We start from the raw sequence: 10477 nt of genomic DNA on the forward strand, positions 1-10477 counted from the left end.
TGGTTATGAATCTGGACTCTGAAGGCCTAGATAGATAGAGGTGGTTTCAAACCAGCTGGTCACTTCGCGGCTCGTGGATCTTGTTCCTGACTTCCGGTTTCCTCGTTGGCAATACGGTGCCAGGGTGATGGTAGCATAAGCCCCCGAGCGCTTCAGTGAAGTTTAATTAGAAATGTACTTATAAGAGTGTCGGGCACATTGCTTGGCACATGTGAAATATATCAATAAACTGTAGCTACTCTTTGTAGGTCCCAGTCCCAGCTCTGGACATGTTATTTGATCCTAAACAGCTGAGTAAAGGGGGAAAGTGTTTCCTAATTTGTTTCGCAGGGGAGAAAACAGAAGCTCAGGAAGAGCCGGATCAATTTGCTCCGACACATGTGGCCCATGAGTGGCAGCCTGGGATTTGAAGGCACCTCTTAGACTTCAGAGCCCTAGCCGTTTGACCGCCAATGGATCTCTGTCACTTTGGGATAAAAATGTAGGTCAGAGCCTGGTAAGGGACAAAATCCTGAAAGCCGGTTCTGTACCTGAGTATGCAGAGTGCCCAGCGGCCAGGAGAGACGGCAGGCATCCCCGTGGTTCTGTGCGTGGCTCTACCACTGCTGTCTCAACATCCCTCTTCCTTTAATGTTCCATTTATCATCTTGCAGACAGTCTACGGGGTGGTTTTGGAACTGCTGCCTTGGGCGTTGCTACCCAGAGACTCCTGGGAGGCGATGGGGTTGCTGCCTGGTGTTGTTATTTCTTGAACATGCTGGGAGCGTTTTGCGGGATGGGTGGGTTGAGACGAGGGCCCGTGCCAGCGGCCTGCGCCTTCCTGTCAGAGAGTAGCTTCTTGGGGCTACCCAGCTGCGGGTGATGATGCTGTTGAAAACAATTTCTGTCGAGCAGAATCCTGAGCGGGGGCCAGGCTGTGTCTGTCCTCCTTCTCCTGCCGCTCCAGTTTACGTCCGATCCCGGGGTAAGTGTTCCCATCTGTGTTATTCTGTTAACTGAAAAGGAAGGAATTAGCGCATGAACTTGTCACATCTTGTGACCTGTTGCACACTGAGATGGGAGGTGGTGGCAGAACGAATACCATTCTTTCTCTCAGCGCCTCGCAGGCTTGCGCAGGGGAGTCAGAAGAGCCCTTCTGGCTCCGTGAAACACGCCGGCACCAGCCCTCAAGTCAGACAAGGCCCCTCCGAGCTGCACCTTATGGAGAGCCGAAGGGAGAGGGTGGCACAACCTCAAAGGAAATCTCCCCTCTCTGCCAAGCTCCAGATGGAAGGCCTTCCCACGGAAATGCTTGCTGGAGACGCTTTGCTGACACAGAGCGTTGCCAAGGGAAAGGGCCTCTGGTGGGGCTGCTCTTGTCCTTTCTCACGGGGGGGCACAAGGCTGGGGAGGGGGCACAGCTCCTCCTTGGCGGAAGGACCCTACGGGAGGGCCCCGTGTGAAGGGTGTCGGGGAAGTTCTGACCTCGAGCTGCTGGTGGCCACTGGCCCCTCACGCAGAGATTTTCAATGCGACATGACAACACTTTGAAGGTGTCTTTGATCCGTGTTTTCTTTTCACAAGGCTTTTATAGGAATCCATGCTTGGCTAAGTGTTGGATGCAGATTCAGGGAACGAACACACTCGGGTATGAAGTGTTCGGGAGAACTGGGCTCCATCTCGAGATTTCCTGATGGCGTCGGTTTGTACCCGTTTGCCTTGGCAGAAACTCAGTTAGGAAAGGAGAGGAAGAGGGAAAAAACATAGAAAAGAGAAATCCTTTTTGAATTCAACGAAATCGCGCCCCCGTAAATGGCAGAGACCAAGGGTCAGAGCAATCGTAGGCTCTCTCTTCAGAGATAGCAAGAGACGGGACCTCTCTCTTGGGTGAGTTGGCCGAGGCTGAGAGAAGGCTCTGTAGGCCCCAGAGAAGTTTTGCCCAGAAGAAGGGGCTCCCTGCCAACTCGGATTGCCACCAAGAGGCATTGTCTGTTTCCCACTTCCCATGTCCTCTCAGAAAAGAAACACTCAGCTCCACGAAGACAAACATTGATTCCAGGATCTCACAGACCCAGCCTATGTCATGACCTCTAGAAATAATTTCCATCAGCAAGAATATAAATACGCTTTTTTTTTTCCTCTCTCTCTCTTTGATTTCCTCTGTTTTTAGAATTTTACGGCACACGCTGGGAGCCACTGTTGAGGTAGTTCCAGGCAAGCTATTCTCTGCCTCACCCGTCACCAATAAGCTGTGAACCGGTGAGTCAGGGCTGAGGTCAAGGAGCTTCAATAAGCATCTGACCCACAGGACTGTGATGCCGATGGTGCATCGGCCTGCTTGGAAACACTTTGCATGGGGGACTCCATGTGTCCGTAAACCCACGGATAATACCTGATTCAGCCAAATGCTCCAGACCTCAACCTGAACCCTCCTGTTGGAAGGGTGTATTGGATCCCAACGGCACTAATATGCTGGAACAAGACAGAATAACATACCATCCACACTTTCACGCTCTTTTGGTACGTAATGTCCTCAATAATTAAGGGCTCTCCTAGATTATAGATAAGCAGTGATTAATCCAGCAAGATTAATCCAAAGAACATTTTATCAGGCACATTTTTTTTTTTTAAATACTGTGGTTGCCTTTGGTAACCTACAGATGATCACAACAAATGATGGTCTAGAAGGAGTCACAGCCTTGTAATAAATATTTTCAATTGGACATAATATGGATATTGGGTAGTATCTAATTAAGCCTTTAATATCACTCAAGGGCTGTAAATACATTAAAGCATTTCATCAACTGTATGGAATAGGTGCCTGTGGTTATCCACATTTTACTGATGAGGAAACTGAAGCTCCAAGAATTTGGGTAATTTGCTCACGAATATTCTACTGGTGATGCCACTCTGGTGCCCAACCCGGCATGCAACTCCAGAGCACATAGTCTTTAAATTAAGCTGTGATAGTTCTCTGGGGAAACTGGGAAGGTGTAGTGTATCGTACTGGGACAGAGAGGGCAAATTACGGCGATTATTTCGCACCCTGCATTTTCCTCTACGTATTATTTGGTAACCACAAAGCCATGACCCCATCTCCACCTCTCGTGAGCTCCACTTACCGTGTCCAACGTCCACTGCTCATCTGCACCCACGGGGCCAAAGGCTCCAAGAAGCCAACACATCCCAACATCAACTAATTACCCTTTCCTCTAAATCTCTCTTTTCTCTCCCACTTTCTGGAAAAGTGGAAGACTTGGCTTTCTCCTTAAAAAGGAAAAAAAGAGACGACTAGCTATGGCTGTCTCCAGCCTGAAAATAAAGAGATCATAGGCTAGAGCATCAAGAAAAGACATTCCCTTTCTTCCAATAAAGATAAATTTCCAATTTCCAATTGAAGTCAAATGACCACACATGTGTTTATTCATTTCAGGTCTGTTTGGCCTTGAGGGTAGAACTAAGTCTCTCTCTCTCTCTCTCTCTCTCTCTCTTTTTTTTTTTTATATCCATGTACCTAGTACAGTACCTTTAAATACTTAACAAATATTGTGGGACCAGTAAATGAATCCCTACATTGGATTCTGTACATTGTACAACAATCCCTACATTGTTGATTCTTCATAAAGCTGATGTAACACCTACCGTGTGCCAAGGGTTCTCTTGGTCTTGCGAATGCAGAGCCACACAAGACAACAACTTATTCTTAAGAAGCTGATAGTTTTGGAAAGTTGTAGGGGTCTTTTAAAATCACAGATCAAGCTTCTTGTCTGGCTGCAACTCTCCAGTGGCTCCCCATGTTCAGGAAGGGTAACATCGGAACTGGAGCATGGTCTGCAAGGTGCTCCCAGCCCGTGGTCGGTGCTTCCCACCTCATGGCACCTTCCTTGTTGTTGAAAATGTACAGGCTCCATTGGCCTGTTGATCTTTGTCTGCCTTGAACCTGCTAAGCTCATTTCCCTCTTTGAGCCTTTGCATCGGCCGCTTCCCTGAATTCCCCTTTCCTGATCTTCCCCTGCCTCCATCCTTTGGCCGTTCATTTACCAGCCTTAATGACCGCGGCTTGGAGAAACCTTCCTAGATGATCCAACTAAAGTGGATGATGCTGTCTCATACCATCCCGTGTTGATTCCTCATGTAGTGCTCCCGGATATCTAATACGTCGTTTGTTTATAAGTTTATAATCTATCTCCCCTGTTAGCTTCTATGCTGTAATAAAAGTGACATTCTCTGACTTGTTCTCTATTGCATCCCATTATCAGAGGAGGACGAGACGCATTGTGGATGCCCATTAAATACGAGATTAAGAATTGAATTACTGACTAACATCAACCTCCAAGCCAAGGTGCTGGGCATGGCGTTCCCTTCTCATTCTGTAGCAGCCTGAAGTCTGTTTGTTTTAATTTTCAAGAATCTATGATGTTTCCCGATCTCTCCGGTACTTGATGGTTTTGTTGCATCGGGTTCAAACTGTTTGTGGAAGTGCTGTTTGTAATGTTCAGAAATTAGAAGGGCTTTATCATCAGTAAGGACTGGGTAAATGAACTGCCTCACCCCCATAAAATGGAAAACTCTGCCATCATTAAAATGCTCATGGATGCCTTTATTTATTGACATGAAAAGCTAGTCACATAGATTATTGACCAAAACATGTATAAAATATTAGTTCATTGAAATTGTGTGCTTTCAGAAAGTTCTTCAGTGAAATGTTAGTGGTCGTTTTCTCAAGGTTGTGGGACTTTAGGTAATTTAGAAATATTATTTATAGGAGCCCCTGGGTGGCTCAGTCAGTTAAGCGTCCGACTTTGGCTCAGGTCATGATCTCATGGCTTGTGGGTTCAAGTCGTGCATCGGGCTCTGTGCTGACAGCTCGGAGCCTGGAGCCTGCTTCGGATTCTGTGTCTCCCTCTCTCTCTGCGCCTCCCCTGCTTAGCTCTCTCTCTCTCTCTCTCTCTGAAAAATAAATTAAAAATAATCATTTATAATTTTTCTGTAGATTAGTATGCTTATAATAATTATACAATATTTCCCTTGATGGAAGGACATTTTTAAAAGTTGTTTTCCATTTAAAAAATAAAGTAAGAAAGCAATATTTGGAACAAAAAAAACCCAGAGACAAACAAGAATATGATTTATTGTTCTTGGAGCTTTCTCACGGATCCCTATTTCCCACAGAGTGAAGTCTGAACAACTCAGTGTGGCCTCAAGATCCTTCTCCGTGGTACCATATTCTCCAGGCTGGCTTTCCAACAAGGCGCCCGCTAGGATTCTAAACCCAGGCACACCTCTCCTTTTGCAGTTTCCTAAGACGGCCTTGCTCGGCCATGACCTCATTTCCGTAGCTGCCCCCTTTGACGACAGTGCCCTTCTCCACCTTGCTATCAGGAACACATCTGTGTATCTTTGCACCTGTGGACTCAGTGCCACACTCCCTCCCCTCTGAGACCTTCTTTTCTTTCTTTTTTTTTAAATGCTTATTATTATTTATTTTTGAGAGAGAGCAAGAGGGATAGAGTGGGGGAGAGTGGGGGAGGGGCAGAGAAAGAGGAGACCCACAATCCGAAGCAGGCTCCAGGCTCCGAGCTGTCAGCACGGAGCCCGACGCGGGGCTCGAACCCGCAAACTGTGAGATCATGACCTGAGCTGAAGTTGGATGCTCCACCAACTGAGCCACCCAGGAGCCAGGAGACCTCTCTTTAAACCTTGCACATGGCTGTGTCAAAGCCCTCCTTCTCTCTTCCACCTACATCCTGGTATCTGCTTGTTCACATTCATGCCCTGTCTAATCGCTGGCTTTGTGTCCTGGTAATTAACACGTGCCTAATAATTGTGGGAAACAGTCTTGTTCTTAATTCATCACCACCCTGCAAATACTAGCATTGCCTCCATTTGACAGTATGGGACATTGAAGAGAGTTTTGCAATTTCACACAGTCAGTCATTCGGTGGGAGTTCCAGGATTCCAATCCAGCCAGTTCTGTTCCAGATTATATGAGCTTAACCATGACATGCGGCTGCCACCCACCTGCCGTAGCACAAGACACGTCATGGGCCTTTATTTAGACTTAAGGAATGGCCAATGCCACAGAGGTATCCATTTTCTCACTGGGATGAATCTCCATCCTAAATACAAGAAATAAACCTCAACACTTACGTGTCCTTGCCTTTTTGTGGTTTAAGATACTCATCTGATACTACGATTCTTTTTTTTTTTTTTAATGTTTATTTTTGAGAGAGAGAGACAGAACACGAGGCAGGAAGGCAGAGAGAGAGAGGGAGAGACAGAATCTGAAGTAGGCTCTGACACAGGGCTCGAACTCATGAACCACAAGGTCATGACCTGAGTCAAAGTCAGATGCTCAATCGACTGAGCCACCCAGGCGCCCCATAATTCTTAAAGTTTTCTCTGAAGTAAAACCTTTTGAAGATGCGCCTTCAAGAATATGTCTCACGGTAGAAGGCCCCAATCCTGATGCCTTGTTTCTATTTGACATTTTAGTTAGTCCCTTAGAAGTACACAGAGGTACAGTATAGTCTGTTACTAGAAATTTAAAAATAAAATTTGGTAACTGATAGTACAGAATGGTGTTTCTCTGATGAATGCAGTACTTAAGAGCATAGAGCTCTGGACTCCAAATTCTCCTTTCACCTCTTGCTGCGGGCCCTTGAGTAAGTTCCTTTTCTTTTCTATTCTCCTCTGCCCCATGAAAAAACCATGCTATACTACCTTCCCCACAGGGTTATTTTTAGGATGCAATGTAATAATGCAGGGGAAATGATTAGGATGGTCTGGAGCATAAGTGCTCACTCAAGCATCAAATCCAAAAATTAGCTATGGCTGTCACTATTTTCTACTCCAGGGACCATATCACACTGGGAAGAATAGAGGCCAGGTAAGACACTCAAAGCTTGAGGTCCTGAAGGAAACGTACCTTCCTTACTAATCTGCAGACATATCATACAAGACCAACAAATCCGGTAACTGCTAACATTTACCTCTTGCCAGGCTATATTCCCCTGTATTTTTTTCCTAAAGGTTTGCTGCCTCCCTTTTGCCTATTTTTTTTTCCAGTAACACTTTTCTCTAATGCTAGCTTGCATCGACCCTAGCCCTAACAGGTGAGGGGCGGACAGGTAAGCACTCTGTCCCAGGGCAAGGGGAAGGAATAGGGATCCACATCTATAACTTTCTCTTCCACCACCCTCCCTCTTGGACCACAACCAAGTGGATCCTGGTACTGTTCCCAGTCTAGCAGGGTCCCAGAGTGGGAGCCTAAAGTGTGTACATCCTGAATATGCAGACTTGTCTGGAAATGCCTGGAGGGTTAGCCTGACAAGCAGGATGTTTGCCAAGGAGTCTCGTGGGTGGGATTCCAACCTATGATTATCTTCCTACCTGGCCATCGCCCTGTTAGAGCAACTGTTCTGTTGCAGCTCTTAGCTTGCCTATTGGTCCTTCCCTAAATACTCAATTCACTGAGGCCTTCCAGGATGCCTTCCTTATTATTCATCCAGCACCGCAACAGAGAGCCTGACCCACAGAACACATGCACTAATCATGTGTGGAAAAATGAGTGAGTGAATGAGTGAATGAATGAATGACAAAGAGCTCAAAAGCTCATGAGTTTGACCCAAGAAAAATAGTTTTCTATATATAGGAGAGGCCATTTTGAATCGAACATAGCATGGTGAGTTGATCAAGTGGAATTTGGCCACCCCTGCCCCTAGGAAGTGGTAACGATACACTGTAAGAAAACAACTTTAAGTGAGACAAATTCCCACCAATCTCCGTAAGCAAGGATAACACCGAATGTCCTAGCTTTAGGTCTGTTTCCCAGGAGCATATACTGAGAGGGCCTGGATAATTTCTTTCACTAGTGCTTGAACACTTGAGAATATTGGAGAACAGAAATAAGGAGAAGCTACAAACATTCTGGAAGCTGTCAAAGAGGGAGACATCCCTGAAATGACCTGGAAATCCCCGCGACTAGAGATTGAATAAGAATCCACAGGAAGGGTCACTGGAGAAGGGAGATGTTTCTGTGATAAAAAGGAGTGTTAACAGTACCAGCTCTGCCCTGCACCTATTCTGTGGCTTTGGGCATGAAAAACTCCATTTTTTCATCACTAACGTGGAAGTTTTAATGGCATCCACGTTGGACATTATTGTAAGATGAAGTTATATAATATATGCACAGTGTTCTGCATGGTTGATAATTCCAGTTGTGATAGTTTAGGAAGCATGATGAAGAGGAGGGTGATGAGGAAGAGGAGAATGACAGATGATGAAGTCACGTTGCAAAGCTTATCAGAAATACTGCATTCTGATCAGGGTAGGGAAGTCTTCGTGAGTTTTCCCAATTCTGGCGTATGGCTAAGGACAGAGAATGTTTTATAGCCAGTCTGACAATCCAAAGGTATTTAAGACGATTGTGGTCAGGACCAAAAATCAAGGATTGCAATTTTGAGGACTTACCCAGATGTATTTAGCAAGTGCCCATCTGGACCATTAGCCAGTTTCTACTCCTGCTATTAGAGCCAATTCATCCTTTGTGAGCAATGTACCAGATAGTTCGCTGGTGTGAGACAACTGTGTGTCCTCACATATTTTTGTTTTTTTTTTCTCTAGCATGGGTGATACGAATGAGTTCCTCTAAAAGTCTGCGCAAGAGTTAAGTCTTGGAAAGTTGTTCAATACAGCAAGACATTAAAAGGCAGTTTTCTGTGAAGGTAGATTCAGTGAATATTCCCAAGAGTTTACTTGTATAATGGGAACCTAGAGAGTCCATGAGTCTCCAAAGAGCTGGTCCTTATTTATAGAAAAGGAGTCTCAAATCTTTCTAGAAAAGACTGGGTGCTTGCATGTATGGAAACACATGTATAGTGCCGACTCCAGAATGTCAGCAGAGAAGTGTGACCATACGGGCGGACAAAATGGAGACATAATCCACATTCTTATGAAAACCATGCCCTAAGGAAAATTAAACCAGTCCGAGGAAGACTTCCTTGAAATTCAGCAGGAGAAAACTCTTGAAACATAGCTGGCTAGATGACTATTCATTCTTTAGGTGTATCAGGTGTAGGGTACAAGTTTGTGTGTTCGTATCACGTTAATAAAACCTTCTCCCTCCTTTATTTATTTTGTCTATATGACATGTCTAGTTGAGAGTAATGTATATATTCCAAACAAAACATTTCCTTTGAATTTCTAAAAGATTAATTTACATATTTATTTAATACTCAGTCATTGAGACTAGCAAAGAATATTAGTTATTTGTTCATAACGGGATCTAACTCCAAGTAAGTTCACTCTTGTCCTCTTTGTATATTTTTTTCTGCCCGGGAGTCTACTCTGTCTGATATTAATACTGACACATCTATGTTGTTCTTATTTGCACTTTCCTGATACACATTTTCCAAATACTGGGTTTAAATCTTATGAGACATTTGAAAAAAAATTGTTTTTTCCAGGAGGTGTGTTTTTGTTTCTCACCTGAACCGGTGGTTTCTAAATATTGTGGTTTTACGATCATTTACAGTTATCATCATAAAAGATAAATTCCCACTTCCTTCTGCGATCTTATGTTTTCTGTATCTCATGCTTTCCTACCATTTTCCTCTATTTCCTGTCTTTTGCTAGTTGAACTCTGCTTTGATTTCTTTAATCTCCTACAGTAATTTGGGAGGAATCATCCTGTTTTTTTGTTTCTACAAAATTTTGCAAAATAACATACTTGATCTGATATTCCCTTAATTATCAAGGTCAAGAAGAAACAATAGCCTTTGACTCCATCCTATTTTAGTCAAGAAATTTAGCACATTTTATTTTTTCGTCCCTTCTCCCATTTCCCGGCATTTCGCAGTGTAATATGTGATTCTAGACAACTGTTATTATTTCTAAAATATTTTATATTTTGAGTTAGAAAATCCCCCTTCTTCAAATTAAAAAAAAAAAGTGGGGCAAAGGAAATATCCTTTTAAAACTCAAGCATACTGGGTGTTTGCCTTGTATCCTGTCAGAGGAAACAAATTGAAAAAGAAAAGAAAAAAAAAGAAAATCCCCCTTCTTGTTTCTTTTAGAAACATTCTTCACACTGTCTCTCTCTCTCTCAAAAATAAATAAACATTAAAAAATTTAAAATAAATAAATAAATGAATAAATAAATAAATAAAAAGGGGCACCTGGGTGGCTCAGTTGGCTAGGCATCCGACTTTGGCTCAGGTCGTGATCTCACGTTCTTGGCCTTGTTCTCATTAGTTTCCACTTTAAATGTTCTCATTCAGTTTGCTTTTCCATGGTCTTGCAGGGTGTTCTGATGTGGCAGTTCCTTAAATGCGATGGCCCCGGGTCCCTCTGTTCTGTGCCTTTTCCCTCCCAATCTCTATAGCCTCTTAGGTGATCTCCTACATACTCGGGCATCCGGTCATCACCTCTGTGCTTTTGACTGCCTGCATCTCTGTCCATCTATTTCTCTGGTCATCTGGGCATCTGGTCATCACCT

At 44.1% G+C, this 10477-nt stretch overlaps 1 non-coding gene across 1 annotated transcript; it reads left to right on the top strand.

The window, feature by feature from the left end:
- The first annotated feature begins 9874 nt into the window (after positions 1–9874).
- LOC124504486 (small nucleolar RNA SNORA27) lies at positions 9875–10006 on the top strand. The gene has a single exon (XR_006960459.1). It is a non-coding gene; the product is annotated as a small nucleolar RNA SNORA27 (small nucleolar RNA).
- Positions 10007–10477: the final 471 nt, after the last annotated feature.

Source organism: Lynx rufus, unplaced genomic scaffold (assembly GCF_022079265.1).
Source record: "Lynx rufus isolate CCGP_SWC_20201006 ecotype Redwood Valley unplaced genomic scaffold, mLynRuf1.p SCAF_8, whole genome shotgun sequence".
NCBI lineage: Eukaryota > Metazoa > Chordata > Mammalia > Carnivora > Felidae > Lynx > Lynx rufus.